This window comes from Stegostoma tigrinum, chromosome 42 (genome assembly GCF_030684315.1).
Source record: "Stegostoma tigrinum isolate sSteTig4 chromosome 42, sSteTig4.hap1, whole genome shotgun sequence".
NCBI lineage: Eukaryota > Metazoa > Chordata > Chondrichthyes > Orectolobiformes > Stegostomatidae > Stegostoma > Stegostoma tigrinum.
Window position 1 is genome coordinate 13603021 of NC_081395.1, and position 16337 is coordinate 13619357.

At 44.4% G+C, this 16337-nt stretch overlaps 1 protein-coding gene across 10 annotated transcripts in view; it reads right to left on the minus strand.

Moving 5' to 3' along the window:
- Positions 1–16337, minus strand: part of LOC125449241 (pyruvate carboxylase, mitochondrial-like) — a 765853-nt gene that overhangs the window by 685562 nt on the left and 63954 nt on the right. The window contains exons 2-3 of one of the 10 annotated variants that reach the window (XM_059641561.1): positions 3605–3680; positions 437–550 (exon numbers count right to left, since the gene is read on the minus strand). The exons of 7 other annotated variants lie outside the window; for them this stretch is intronic. The gene's annotated coding sequence lies outside the window, so the exon portion shown is untranslated. Of the gene's footprint in view, positions 1–436; positions 551–3542; positions 3681–16337 lie in introns of all 10 variants that reach the window. 2 more of the 10 variants (XM_059641560.1, XM_059641563.1) reach the window with 2 other exon arrangements.

The following is a 16337-nucleotide window of genomic DNA, read 5'->3' on the forward strand; positions in this document are numbered from 1 at the left end:
GAGAGGTGTTCAAAATTATAAAAAGTGGCTTTAATCAATCAAGGAGAGGCAACTGTTGCCGCGAGTCAGGAGATCATTAATCAGTTACAGATTTTGAGTAACCGGAAAAAAGAACTAGGGGCAAAATGAGTAGAATACTTAGTGAAGAAAAATCACTTTCTGAAAAATATTGGCGGCATCAAACTCCAAGAGTAACTTTCAAGGCAGCAACTGTACAAAGTATTTGCAAGATGTTTGAGGGAGCAAGCTGAGCTGCAGGACTATATTAGATAACCATTAAAGGACTAGCAGAAGCAAAGTGGGTCCAACGTTTCCTGCTCTGTGCTTAGAAAACTATTAAATGCAGATTGGTTAATGCTTCCCTTCGTCAATTGTAACTGCATGTCAATTAAAACTGAAACCATGGCTCAGAAATCACTAATTAGATCATGCTCACCTTTTCCACAGAGCAAAGTTTTCAGATTACGGTAGTGTACGGAGAGTTTCCAAACAGCCACCGAGACACAGTGCCTGAGGAATAGGTGTGGCAAATAACACTCACCTCTTCAAACTGGAAAGGGGAGTAAAACAAGAGAAATGACACTTCAGCTGTCAGAAAACAGAGCGTCTAGATAGTCTCTGGAGCCTAAAGTGAAATCCCTGCACTCTTTGTCCAAGGTAGTATTATTCACACAGTGCATACCACAGCCATTGGGCAATCTGGGGCCGAAAGCTGTGGAACTTCCGAAAGCTCTCTGCCCCTCAAAAAGATGTTCCTATCATGGACCAAGATTTTGGCCACTGCTCCTAATATTTCCTCTACCTTTCATCACCAAAAAGAAATAAAAACACCTTGGGATGCTTCACTAAATTAGAAGAATGAGAGTAATGCTTTGGTTGAGGTGGGACAAGTATCCCTATCCCACCAAGCTTTAAATGGGCAGAGCTGGTTAATGGGGACATGATCTACTGAAATGGCAACCTTGCTAATGGGAAGTTTGTTAAAAAAATAAAACATACATCACAAAGAGATACCAAGGTGTAGAGCTGGATGAACACAGCAGGCCAAGCAGCATCAGAGGAGCAGGAAAGCTGATGTTTCGGGTCTAGACCCTTCTTAATTTTCTGAGGAAGGGTCTAGGCCCAAAACGTCAGCCTCCCTGCTCCTCCGATGCTGCTTGGCCTGCTGTGTTCATCCAGCTCTGCACGTTGTTGTTATCTCGAATTCTCTAGCATCTGCAGTTCCTACTATCTCCAACACCCGTGTCCGTGTGATGTAAAGACTGAGGGACATAGCCATGAGTACTTCCTCTGGTAGTTCGCCTCGCTATGGGACTGCCCCAGAGAAGAAAGACGGTTGACACTGACACAAATACAGAGGGCGAATGTAGTTTGTGTCAAAAATTTTCAGAGGTGCATCAAGCACTGATTATAAACAGCGGAGGGAGGAGTAGGGGTGGCTCAGATTTGTTGGAGCTGTGCAGAACTCTGGGTAGACCACAACAGGAGTACTGCTCCAGTTACCTCACTATAGGAAGGATATGATTGCAATGGAGGTGGTGGTGTACAGGGTGCTGCCTGGGTGAAAAGCATTTTAACTATGTTTCAAGATAGCAGGAACTGCAGACGTTGGAGAGTCTGAGATACTAAGTTGTAAAGCTGGATGAACACAGTGGGCCAAGCAGCATCAGAGCTGTAGGAAAGCTGACATTTCGGGTCTAGACCCTTCTTCAGAAAACGTCTAGATCCAAAACATCAGCCTTCCTGCTCCTAATGCTGCTTGGACCTCTGTTCATCCAGCACTACACCTTGTTATCTCAGCATTTTAACTATGGCGAGTTGTTTCCTTTGGAAGAAAGAAGGTTGGCAGGGAAGAGGAGGGGAAATCTGATTACATACAAGATTAAGTGGCATCGGCAGGGTGGATATGATGCAGCGATTCCCCTTATTTGAAGGATCAGTAACAATGGGAATAATTTTTAGGTAGGTGAAGAGCAGGAGGTTTAGAAGAAAACAAACAAACAAACAAACAAACAAACAAACAATCTGCACACAGACAGACAGTGTTAGGAAACTGGAATGCAATGCTCGACCAACAATACAGAGATAAGAAAGCTCACAACCTTTTAAAAATAAGTACATGGAAGAGCACTTGAAAATGTCGTAACATTCAAGTGCTAGAAAATAGGACTAGTGTGGATAGGTAAGAATTCAATTCATCGAATCCCTACAAAGGTAGAAATAGGCCCTTCGGCCCAACAAGTCCACACTGATCCTGAGTATCCCATCCCCCTATAACACACCTAATCTACACATCCCTGAACATGACAGGCAATTTAGCACAGCCAAATCCAGCTAGCCTGCACATCTTTGGGCTGTGGGAGGAAGCTGAAGGACCCAGAGGAAACCCACACAGACAGGGAGAATGTGCAAAACTCCACACAGACAATCGCCTGAGGGTGGAATTGAACTAGGGTCCCTGGTGCTGTGAGGCTACAATCGTAGCCAGAAAAATCACTTGCACTGGCTTCACTTCCTGTTTCCACGCTGCTATCTCTTACTACTTGTTAAACCAAGAAACATCTGAGTTAAAACTCTACTTCTTAGCCTATGCTTTCCACCTATACCCCTATCCATGTACCAGCACGTTTACACATCCTCGTTTTTATGCGCTGTCAAAATAATTGTGAAAATGCATGTAAAGCAGCATCTGTCGGCCACTTCAGCACAGGGGGTCATAAATTGGTTAGACACCAAACTAACAAACCTTGTTGACCAGCCCTAATAAACTCCAGATTTCTCCCACATTCCATCCTGCAGTATAGCCTTCCTGGGATGCAGCCACTGAGCCACCCAGGTCAGTATACACAAGGGGCCGAAGGGTCTCTTCCACGCTGTGCGACTCTGACTCTTGTTGCTATCAGTTCTGATCAGGCCATTCCATACTTCACAGAACGTAGTCAGTCAGCCTCCCTCCTTTGCTGTGGTGATTTGCAATCCAACCTTTCAATTGAGGGCAATTAAGGATGGGCAGTTTACACTGGTCTAGCTAGTAACAGCTGCATCCCAGGAAGGCTATACTGCAGGATGGAATGTGGGAGAAATCTGGAGTTAATTAGGGCTGGTCAACAAGGTTTGTTAGTTTGGTGTCTGACCAATTTATGTCCGCCTGTGCTGAAGTGGCCGACAGATGCTGCTTTACATGCATTTTCACAATTATTTTGACAGCGCATAAAAACGAGGATGTGTAAACGTGCTGGTACGTGAATAGGGGTACAGGTGGAAAGCATAAGGCTAAGAAGTAGAGTTTTAACTCAGACGTTTCTTGGTTTAAGTAGTAGTAAGAGATAATGTAGGATAAGTGACAAGAGATAGCAGTGTGGAAAGAGGAAGTGAAGCTAGTGCAAGTGATTTGCTGGCTATGATTGTATCAATCTTGAAATCAATTCAGGCTGGGCGATGGAGGAGAGGCACTGGAGGAGGATGTTGAGTACATTAAGGTAGAGGGTGACTTCAGTACATATGGATACACAAACAGAAGTGTACAGTTAGGAGTTACATACCTAAAGTGTTTCACTCTGTAAATAAATATATTTCACATAAAGGCTGTTTTTGGGATTCTTACTTTGATGTGCAGGTAATTCTCCTACAACGCTGTAGTTGCAGTCTTGCGAGACCTTGCACCACAGGGAAACCTATACCTGTACAGCAGAAAGCTTGTGTTATCCAACTAGCGTACACTATTCAATGGCATTAGTCAATTTGTGTTAATGAAACATGCATTATAGCAGAACAACTTGCACTGGTTATTCAGAGTCTAGGAAGCACCTCCAGGACTACCCCCTTTAATGCATGTATTACAGAAAAACAATTTGGCAATATATACTTCCTGTTATCCCTATATAATAGGTCACACACTTTTGTCAGTGTAAGAATTTCAGTAGAAAAGTCTACAGCATTGTAATTTTACTAAAAAAAAAAATCACCCCAGAAACATTTCACAAACATTTGGAATTTTGCCACTGCTATAAAGAATTTTTCTTAAAGGAAAAATCAGAAGAATTCTCCAGATTCCAAAAACTTTCCCTACACGAACAGCTCCTATTTCAATTGAGTAACTCGCTCCATGAAGCGGCAAAACTTATTTCTTTTTTGAAAAGAAGTTTTCAGCATAAAAGGCAGGATCACATTGTTCCAAGGCATATTAAAAGAGACTGCTATATACTGAATGCGAAATGCCATTACAAGGCTCTGTGATTACAAGCTGAACAATGGCAGTCTTTCCTCAACAAACAGAAACTGAAGTGAACGGAGCAGCAGGAGTTCCACTCAGGGGGAGGACAAGCTAGTAGCAAGTGCAAAACATGCCATATGCTCTCACATGATATTAGGCAGCAATCAGCTAGAAAACAGTAAAAGTAGAATCCCAACAGTGCAGAAAGAGGACATTCAGCCCTTCAGGTTTGCACTGACCCTCCAGAGAGCATCCAACCCATACACACACTCTTCCCCCTCAACCTATCTTTGTAACCCCGCATTTACTATGCCTAATCCACCCAGACCGCACATTCCTGGACGCGGTGGGCAATTCAGCGTGGCCAAGCCACCTAGCCTGCACATCTTTGGCCTGTGGGAGGAAACCTGAGCACCCGAAGAAACCCACACAGACAGAGTGATATGTGCAAACTCCACACAGTGCCCAAACGTTGGAATCAAACACAGGTGCCTGGTGCTGAGAGGCAGCGGTGCTGACTGCTGTGCCACCATGTGGTCCTAAGGAAGGTCCAACCTAGCCATAGCACCTTTCACTGCCTTGGGAGTCTTTTCCAAGCCAATGGTTTCCATCACCTATGCAACTTAGGAGACACAGAAATCCAGCTCTACACAGTAAGCTCCCACAAACAGCAACGTGAAGATGTCCAATCATTTAAGATCATCAGTCAGGTTCATAGTGTGATTCATTTGCATGTGCCCAGGTAGCTGTGTGCATGTTCAGACACAGGACCTTGTTCTGCATAGGCAAGAGGATCTTGTACACATATTGGAACACATTTTTCAGTCAGGTAAGAGCTAAGAGACAGCAATCCCTGGTACAGATTCCCATTGGTAACACCCTGACCAGAGACGACCGACTTGTTCTGTCTTTGCTCATGCAAGTAGATTGACAGTTAACAGATTCTGCATCATCTCCATACCAAACCAATCAGCACCTACCTCTCCTGCTGTGTAAATTGTTGTTCACTTTCTAAACTTGGTTTCGAAAAGCTTTGGTTTTGTATCTCTTTTTATAATTTCCCAGTCATGTGCTATTGCATGATTAAATCAGATGATCTGGTCTGCAAGTAGTGATGTTGGTTGAAGGATATTGGCCAACGATACCGGTAAAGCACTCCTGTTCTTTTTCCAAAAGTGGTGTGGAATCCTTTAAATTGCATGTAATGGTGGCTGTGCTAAAAAAATTTTTTACTGTTGCTTACCTCCCAAGTAATCCGAGCAAACCAAGACCCAAGGTAACAGAAGGCAAAATACAAAAAGCTAAAAGACTCTCTCTCTCTCTCCCCCCCCCACCCCCTCGCCCTAATGATCGAAACTTGACACTACTGTAAAGTACAGTATGCTTTGCTTGTCAATTCATGTTGCACAGATTTTAACTGCTTAAAATTACACTGGGATGCTATTCTTCCAGCTGCTCCCTGGGAATCGAAGATTGGACACTGTCTGCCGATAGCAGCATGCGCATCTAAGGACCTGGATTGCATGGGCACAATGACATGAACTATCAGCACAAAGTTCTTTCCCCCTCCAAGCCTCTAACTCGGTGCTGAGCTCCAAAATATTCCCAATAGATCTGAGAGAATCAGCCGCCAAAGCCAGAGATAAAACACAGGTAACACCTTTTGAGAGAAGTTTAAAATATGACAACGGTGCATGAGTTAGCAGACCAGTGAACAAAACGCGGCCAAGGGAGCAGGTTCAGGAATAAAAAAAAACATGATGAGGCAGACAAAATGTCATACAGGCACAGAAGTCTAACTACATAGAAAAAGGCCCTTCAGTCCATCAGGTCTGCACCACTTGACATCAAGCTAAATTGACTAAAATGAAAAACAAAAGCCCATTTTCCAGCAATTTCAAAGTAACAATTTAAGAAGTAAAACACTGTGGGAATGCGTTTTGTGAAACAAAACAAGGACTAAGAAAGTTCATTCAACAAAAAGACAGTGAACAGAGAAACCCAGGAGAGATAAAGCCAATAAACAATAACGTTTATTACAGCAGAAACAAAGTTTAGCGGTTGTGACAAGAAATGGCAGGGCAGAAATCGACTGCACATCCTGTGCTATGTAAGAAGTCAAAGATGCTTCCTGTGTCCTGGATGACCTCTTACAGGAGGGGGGGGGGGGGGTGTCAGTCATATCAGTACACAGTGAAAGGCAACGTGGCTGTTCATCATTCACAAGGTTGATAACCCGAGACCCCATTGTGTGTTTCAGTCCTGGAAGGTTTAGGGGTGTTTATGCCAACATCCTGTGCAATATTCACCTCTCAATCAACATCACTGAGGAGGAGCAACACATTGCAAGTTGTGAGAGCTTTAAGTACATATGTTTCATGCATCCAGAGCACAGAGTGCATTTTTGGTCCCCTTACTTGAAGCAGGATGAAATTGCCGTTTCAGAGTGGGTTCATTAGATGAATTCCAGAGAAGAGGGGTTTGTCTTAGGAGGACAGATTAAGCAGTTTAGGCTTATACTTGCTCAAATTTAGAAGAATGAGCAAAGATCTAAATTGGGGTTGACCAGACTCTAAAGGAGATTGACAATGTAGACATAGACAGGATGTTTCCCCTTGTGGGGCAATCTAGAACGAGAGGCCATTGTTTTAGGCTGAAGGGTAGCAGAAATAAGGAGGCATTATTTCACTCAAAAGGGTGGTGAATTTGTGGCATTCACTTCCCCACAGTGCAATGGATGCCAAGGGAGTGAATAAATTTAAGGAGGAGATTAAACAGATTTTTAATTAGTAGCAAGTTAAAAAGGGAGTGGGGGAAAGAAAGTGGAGTTGAAGCCCAGAGGAAATCAGCAACTCTTCTGTATTGCATGGCAAGGGAGGCTAGAGGGGCTGAATGGTCTATGTCTACTCTGGTTCTAAATGTTTCCCACATTGCAACAGCACTGACACGTTAACAGCACACCACTGGCCACAAAGTGCATCAGTACATCCTGAAGGTACAAAGGCATTATAGAAATGTCAGTTCTTCTTTTTACCTTCAGCTCGGGCAACTGTCTGTGTGGAGTTTGCACATTCTCCCCGTGTCTGCGTGGGTTTCCTCCAGGTCAGTTTCCTCCCACAGTCCAAAGATGTGCATGCTAGGTGGATCGGCCATGCTAAATTGCCCATAGTGTTCAGGGGTGTGTGGGTGATAGGGGATGGGTCCGGGTGGGATGGTCCAAGGGGCGCTGTGGACTTGTTGGGCCGAAGGGCCTATTTCCACACTGTAGGGAATCTAATCTAACATCAGCATCTTACCTGACAGCCATGAGAAACACGGAGGCAACTGAGAAAGGGAGGTTCTCCAATTAGTGGGAGATAACAGGTGTGGAAGTCTACAGTGACAATGAGTTATAGGCATGAGACAAATCAAAATGGATACAATTCTCATTGAAATAACTGAGGGGAAAGCTGCAATGCCTTGTGTCCGCTTGATAAACATCCAGGCCCATGGAAACTCAGATTAAGGCTACAATTAAAATCAGTTTTGATCTAGACCATGGCAGGATTGACTCAGAAGTCAACTCCTACTCCCATTTCTCTACGTTCCAAGATTTCACATCAGCTTTTCACGGAGCAATCTGACCAGTCCCATACCAGCGCCCCCAACCTGCACAACACCTGTTACTAAGGTCTACAGCACAGGAAAAAGGCCCTTTGGCCCATCGCTACACAAAAATAACCACCTAGCTAGACATCCTGCAAATTTATTCCCATCCAATCTTATTTCAAAATCATTTCCAAACTATCCCATCTTGGCCTCGGATCCAGTGCCTTTGCCTCAGTTTACCCTTCAGGTCCTGTCTGAAGGATTGCTGTTGTTCTGGAAAGGGCCGACTGTCTCAACAAGCAATAGCTCTATATTGGGAGAAGGGTGGTGGGGACCAGATCTAAAAGTCAAATTTTTAAAATTGGAGGAAGGCCAATTTTGACATTAGGCAACCACTTTCAAATGTTTTTTTAGGGGAGGCTGTACACAGATAAAAAGGTACGGCTGAACAGTGGGAAGCCTTCAAGAATGAGATAAGAGAGCCCAGAGACAGAACGTTCCTGTTAGGTTGAACAGTCCAGCTGGTAGGTGTGGGGAATGCTGGATGACGAGAGAAATTGAAGTTTTGGTTAAGAAAAAGGAGGAAGGATATGTCAGGTATAGACAGCAGGGGTTGAGTGAATCCCTAGAAGAGTACAAAGGTAGCAGCAGTATACTTAAGAGGGAAATCAGGAGAGCAAAAAGGAGACAAGAGAGTTAGCTTTAGCAAGTAGGTTAAGGCGAATCCAAAGGGATTCTAAAAATACAATCAAGAAAACAAAAGGTAACTAGTGAGAGAATATGGCCCCTTAAAACATCAACAAGGTCATCTATGTGCGGATCTGCAAGAAATGGGACTGCTACTAGACGAATATTTTGCTGTGGAGTTTACTGTGGAGATTGATATGGAAGCTAGAGAACTTGGGGAAATAAACAGCATTATCTTCAATAATGTCCATAATACAGAGGAGGCAGGCTAAAGGTGGATAAATCCCCAGGACCTAATCAGGTGTAGCCTACAACTTTCTGGGAAGCAATTGATAGGCCCCCTGCCGAGATATTTGTATCATCGATAGCCACAGGTGAGGTGCCAGAAATCTAGAGGTGGTGCCGATATTTAAGAAACATAGTAAAAAGGGAAAGGCAGGAAACTATACACTAGTGAGTCTGTTGGGCAAGTTGGAAGGAATCCTGAGGGACATGATTTATTTATTGGGACAAACAAGGACTTTAGCGATAGTCAACATGGTTTTGTGCATGGGAGAAAAAAAAACAACAAAATCAAGTTAGAGAGGCATGAAGTAACAGAGGATTGATGAAGGCAGAGCAGTGGGCATGATCGATCTGAACTTCAGCAAGGCATTTGACAAAACTCCGCACGGAAGACTGGTTAGCAAAAGGTTAGATCACATGTAACACAGGAAGAACTAGCTCGAAGGTTGGAGGCAGAGGGTGGTGATGGAGGGTTACTTTTCAGACCGGAGGCCTATGTCCAGCAGTGCACCAAAAGGTTCACTCCATTTTTTGTCATTTATATAAATGATTTGGATGACAGCTTAGTAAGTATGGTCGCCAAGTTTGCAGAGGAATCCAAAATTGGTGGTATGGTGGACAGGTAAGGTTATCTAAGTACAACAGGACCAGATGGGCCAACGGGCTGAGGAGTGCAGGTGGAGTTTAATTTTAATAAATGAGATGCTGTATATTGGAAAAGTAAATCAGGGCAGGGCTTATACACTTAAGGGTAAGTGTTGCTGAACAAAGACCCAGGGTGCAGGTTCATAGATCATTGAAAGTGGATTCACAAGTAGACAGGATGGTGAAGAAGGTATTTGGTATGTTCGTCTTCATTTGTATTGCCTGCATTGAACATAGCAGTTGCAGCTGTATAGGACATTCGTTAAGTCCCTTTTGGAACATGGTGTTCAATTCTGGTCAGGAAGGATGTTGTGAAACAAGAAAGAGTTCAGAAGCGATTGATGAGGATGTTGCCAGGGTTGAAGGATTTGCGTTATAGAGAGAAGCTGAATAAATTGGACCCGTTTTCGCTGGAGAGTCAGATGCTGAGGAGTGGCCTTATAGAAGTTTATAAAATCATGAGGGACATAGATAGTTGGCATGACAAGTTGGACCAAAGGATCTGTTTCCATGCTGTGCAACTCTGACTCGGAAAAACTATAGACAGATTAGGTAAAAGTGCAGGATTTCAGTCCAAGGATGTAGGAATGAATGCCGCAGAACAAGACAGTTTCAATCTCAGCATAGCAATAGTGGGCACTGATAGGAACATTCAATGGCAGTCCTATCACAGGCACCCACTGTCGACATCCAGGAAGGCAATTACCACTGACCAGAAACTGAACTGGACCACAACAGGAGCAGGTTAAGCAGCTGGGAATGCTACATGTGCAACTCCAGCACCGCCCCCCGCCCCGGAGTGCCGAAAGCCCATCCATGATCTACAAGGCACAAGTCACGTGTGATGGAATGCACCTCATTTGTTCTGGATAAAACTCAAGAAGTTTGGCCTCATCCAGGATAAAGCAGCCTAGCTTATTGGCACCACAGCCACATTCCCTCCCACCCACGCTCAATAGCAGCAGACCATACCATCTACAAGATGCACCAGACTCCTTCAACAGTTCAGGCAGCCATTTATCATCTAGAAAGACATGGGCAGCAGATACAGAGGGTGATATCCCCATGTGAGTTCCCCTCCAAAACATTCACCATCTTGATTTGTATACATACCATTTTTTCCTGTCACTGGGTCAAAAATCATGGAACTACCCTGTCCCACACCCAACAGCACTGTGGGTCCGCATTTGACTTGTGGAGTGCAATAGTGCAAGGAAGCACCTCAATACCATATTCTCTGTTGCAATGTTGGCCTAGTCAGTGACAACCAGGTCCCACAAACAAAATTTTCAAAATGCAAAGGATGTGGATAAAAGGGGGCTGATCCAGTCTAACCTACTGACAAAAAGTGCAAACACAAGTTTGGAATGAGGGCACAGGGAATCTGCAGATGGATACATATAGTTATCGGAGTCATACAGCACAGAAACCAGTTCATAATCCCAAACTAACTAGTCCCACCTGCCTACTCCTGGCCCATATCCTTCCAAAATGTCTTTTGGACATTGCAACTGTACCAACATCTGCCACTTCCTCAGGAAGTTCATTCCACGTGAACTATCCTCTTTAGGAAAAAAAAATGGCCCCATGTCTTTTTTCAATCTCTTTCCTCTCACCTTCAGAAAGTGTCCCCTCATCTTGAGACACCCCATCCTGGGGAAAAGATAACTACTATTAAACACTATCCATACTTCTTGATACTTTATAAATTTCTATCAGGACACCCCTTAACCTCCTACACGCCAGTGAAAACAGTCCCAGCCTATTTTTACAATTCAACAGGACTGAGCAATGAGGGCAAGCATGCCAAACACCTTCTCAAAAATCTAAAATAACGAAGTCTGGAGCTGGATGAACACAGCAGGCCAAGCAGCACAAAAGCTGATGTTTCAGGCCTAATACCTTCTTAAAAAATAAAAATCAGTGTCTATATGTGAAGCAAATTTCAAAGAATTACGTACCTGCACGCCCACTAAGTCCCTCTGTTCTACAACACTTCCAAGGCACTACCTTTAATTATCATTTGAATAGAAATGCTGAGGTACAGAGGGATCCTATCAGAAAACATCAATATATACAAAACGCTAGCAAGCCTGCGACACTATTGCTTTCACAGGGCTACTGAGTAGAAACACAGGCTCGCAATCTTACCGAACTCAGAAAACTGAAGGTAGTGAAACTTCATCTGAAAGCTGGGCGTTAAATCCAAACAAGAAACTGAACTTAATGCGACCCTCTTGACACTCAATTAATTCACTGCAAGCAGGTTAAACAAAAAAGAAAAAAAATTCCTTCTCCCCGTCCCACCCCCGCCATTCCTCAATACATTGTGAGACCTTCATAGACAACCGGGAGCTGTAAATTTTCTCCCCACGCCCGCCTCCAGGGGAATCAGTTCACTTGTGATACCACATGTAATCCATCCTATGAGAAAACGCAAGTGAGTTTGGCACCAGTGAAAAGCCACATTCATCTCAAATGCCAGCAAGTTCAAGTCACATTCCAGGCATGCAATCTAGTCCAGAGGTGTCACCAGGTCCAGGTATGGAGCTATAAGGCCATAAATAGAAGGAACAAGAGTAAGCCATTCAGCTTCTTACGCTGTCATTCAACCAGATCATGGCTGAACTTCTCACGCCCGCTTTTCTGCGCATAACCTTCAATGTTTTTTTTAAATTCATTCATAGGATGAAGGCCAGCATTTAAATGCCCATTCCTAATTATCCAGAGGGCAGTGAAGTCAGCCACATTTCTGTAGGTCTGGGAGTCACATGTAAGCCAGGCCTGGTAAGGGAGGCAGATTCTTTCCCGAAAAAGGACATTAGTGAACCAGACAGGATTTTCCCCCCACAATTGACAATGGATTCATGGTCATCAAGAGAGTTTTTTTTCCCAAAAACAGAAAATCAAATTCCATCATTTGCAATGGCAAGATTTGAACCCAGATCCCTAGAACATATTTTGGCTCACTGGATTAACAGTCCAACGGTAACATCACTAGACCATCGCCTCCTCAGTCTCCTACACCTGCCATCCCAGATAAGGTTGATCCCCTCGTCTGATGAGTAAAAAGGTGTTCAAGATCAGGAATGCACTAACCAGAGAAGTATACATGATCAGGTAGCAACAGGGCCTTTGAAAAGGCATCAGTTTTTATTTTAGTTCAATCCATGGGTAGTTGGCAGGGTCAGCCTTTATTACCCATCCACAATTGTCTCTCAAGAAGATGGTAGCTTTCCACTACCTTAAACTGCTGTTCTGTGGTGCAGCTACACTCCGTGCAGGCGGGTAGGGGGTTAGTTCTTGGAGTCGAAATCAGCCTCAGTAAAAGGAACAACCAATGTTTCCAAGCCAGGATGGTGCATGCCTCAAAGAGGGCAATATTCACATGTAGCGGCTGCCCCTGTTGTTCTACCTGGTACAAATCATGATGTGACTGAGGGAGAGGTCTTGCGTCAGGCTGTTGCTTAATCCATCTGTGGGAGAATTGGCCCACATTTGGCAGATGTTACATAGGATCGACAGGGCTGTGTTGGCCATTGTTATTTCCAGCGCTCCATCCAGATTTGATCTTTTGTTTAGAGCTCTTGGCACCACCGAGTGGTTCCTCAGCCATTTCAGAGGGCATTTAGGAGTCAAACAGGTCGCTGTGTGCCTGGAACTTGCCAAGTTTCCTTCCCAGAAGGTACGAGAAATGATTTTTTTTTCCCTCCGACAATCAACAATTAGAGTCAGTTGTACAGCATGGAAACAGACCCTTTGGTCCAACTAGTCCAGATATCCTAAATTAATCTAGTCCCATTTGCCAGCATTTGGCCCACATACCTCTAAACCCTTCCTGTTCATGTACCCATCCAAATGCCTTTTGACTGCTGTAATCATACCAGCCACATCCACTTCTTCTGGCAGCTCGTTCTATAAACACCACCACTCTCTGCACGAAACTGCTGCCCTTTAGATCTTTTCCCTCTCACCGTAAACCTATGCCCCTCTCCTTTTGGAGTTCCCTTTCCTGGGGAAAAGGTGTTAGCTATTCATCCTATCCATGCCCCTCATGATTTTATAAACCTCACCCCTCAACTTCCCTGGAAAATAGCCCCAACCAACATTCAGGTTCTCCCTCTAGCTCAAACCCTCCAACCCCGGCAACATCCTTGTAAATCTTTCCTGTACCCTCTCAAGCTTTAACAACATATTTCCTGTAGTAGAGAGACCAGAAATGAACACCAAATCACCATTGGGCTTGCTTTTGATTGCAGATTGCTAATTACTGATTGGTGGGACATAAAAAAAATCGTGTCCACAGAACACTAGATCAAACCTTTAGTCCAGTGACATTTCCATTACAGGCCATTAAATATGGGAGTAGAATTAGGCTGTTTAGCCAATCGAGTCTGATTTGCAATCGCAGCTGCTATGTTACTCCACCATACTCTTCTGCCTTCTCGGTATATCCCCAATCCCTTTACTAATAAAGGGATCGATTTCTGTCTTAAGTACACTCCACAACTTGGCCTCCAAAGCCACACGTTCCACAGATTCACCACCTCTGGCTGAAGACCCTTGTCTGTGCACCAGCACCTCCCATTTCAGATGATTGGGATGAACTGGGTGCCAAATTTGTAAACAGATTCATATCAGTGTTTCAAAGCAACTCCTCTGACAGGAAATAAGCAATGTCTGTAGGATTTGAAGATGGCTGCATTCAGGTGCATGTGCGCTCTGCTGGCTGAATCCAGGTTTGAAGGCACCATCCTATGTCTCAGCTTCTCAGGCAAACCTTTCCCCATGGTGCTGTGATAAAGTATACGGTGGAAACAGACAGTATAGCAAGCATTAAGTGGGGCAACTGAGAGAAATAAATAGGCTTTATGGTTTAAGAAGTGAATTCCACAAAGTGGGATCGAGTTGGCAAAAAAAAGTGGGAAAACAAGTTAAAATGCACAAATAACGAGGCCATTTGGCCCCTCGAGCCTGTGGTGACTTTCAATACGACCATAGCTAAGCTGATTGCAGCCTTGACTCTGCATGCCCTCCCACTCCCGATAGATTCTTCACTAACAAGGTGAGTCAAAATGTATCATCTGCTGCCTTAAAAATATCCAATGGGCATATCTCCATCATTCTTTGGGGAAACAGGGTTCCCCACGTCCATGGATCCCTTTAGCCTGAAGAGCTACATCCATCTACTTCTTGAAAGCATCCAATATTTCGGCCTCAACCACTTTTGTGACAGAGAATTCCAGAGGCTCAGTGGGTTAAAAAAAAAATTCTCATCACTGTAAGCTTAGACTGGGACTCCAACCCCCCACCAAAGCCCAGTTCCAGAAATGGATAAGTCAAAACTGAACACTAGACTTAAAAAGCACCAAGTATTCAAGGGCTGTTGCAACACTTGTGGGAGCTTTGTAGAGAGAGAGAGACACGCATTGATTCTAATTTTAAATCTCCAAGGGCTGGTCAGTCATGACTCGGTCTAGATCAGCAAGCACAGTGTTGACAGGCAAATGAGACTTTGTGCAGTCCGTGACAGCAAAAGTCTATTTTTGCCCACCTTCCCAGTTTACAGAGGATGAGGGCTCCAGTAGTAGATGAGCAGGGGAAGTTCAGATGATCTCACAGAGGGTGCACTGTAGATAGTAGTGGTGATAAAAGGCTTCTGGTCAGTTGGATGTGGGGGAAATGGTAAAAAATAGTAAGACTGCAAAGCAGCAGCTTCAGTCTCAGACTGTGGTCAGGGAGGGAGTTAGAATTAGCGGTACAGGGAGAAGAGTTTGTGGCAAGGTCTGAAGGCACTGATTTCAGTTGAATTGTACGAAATTACAGGTCTTCCAATCCTCAACATTACACATGCAGTCTATAAACACTGAGGCAGTCAGCAAAGGTGGTATTGTCACTTGGAATGTTTGTTCCCACCCTCCCCCAACAACTTGGCTGAATGACTACTTATAAGCAAAACATAAACCAGGCTAACATGACATCTCTAACAGGGCTAAGATCAAGGCCAAAGTATATCTGCACCAAAACAAGAACTAGATTAATCTCAGACTGCTTCAAAATTCAGACCAGATACACTGTGACACCAACATCAGGAAAGGCATCCATTCACACCATACCAACTGGACAAGGGCCAGATTGGTTCCTGTACAACAAATCTGCCCAAGATCCAGGACTACAACAAGGCAATCTTGGTGCACACACAGTATCACATCAGGATGCATTAACACCTGGACAAGGCCACACCTGCACTGGCTCCAGGACTGCAGCAGGTCCAGGCCACATCTGCACCAACTCCAGGAAAAGATCAGGATGACCCTAGGTGCAGTCTGTGACGGAACAAGCACTAGTACAGTTTTGCATCAAGACTTGATCCATACCAGATCTGCATCAAGAATGCACCAACGCATATGACTTACACAGACAGCCGATCAAGATTGTACACAATTGGGAAGTAATAAGAAAGAACCAGGCCACAACTGCCACCGGGTATAGATCAGGACTGGACTAGCACCGGATATGGAGTGCAAGAGAAGCACATCAGAATTACACCAGGATTAGCTCTAGATCACTCCAGGGGCACTACAGTGAGTAAGAACAGAAATTTCATTGGGAGCAGATCAACAGTGCACCAGGAGAAGAACAATATTGAATCAAGAGCAGATCTGGGACTCCAGGGGATCTGGACAGTGGAAGCAGATGCGGGGGGGGGGGGGGGGGAAGGTGCAAGTGAAGCAGATACGAATGCAACGCGCGTGGACAAGGAATGCAATGACAGCAAGTCAGAAGTGCAACGGGAGCTGATTAGGAACACAGTAAGACCAGTTAAGGAATGCATCAGGAGCAGATCAGGAGTGCATCGCTGGTAGTACCTGCAGGGAACTCCAGGTGAACTTTCTCGAAAAGGGATGGGGAAAGCGGG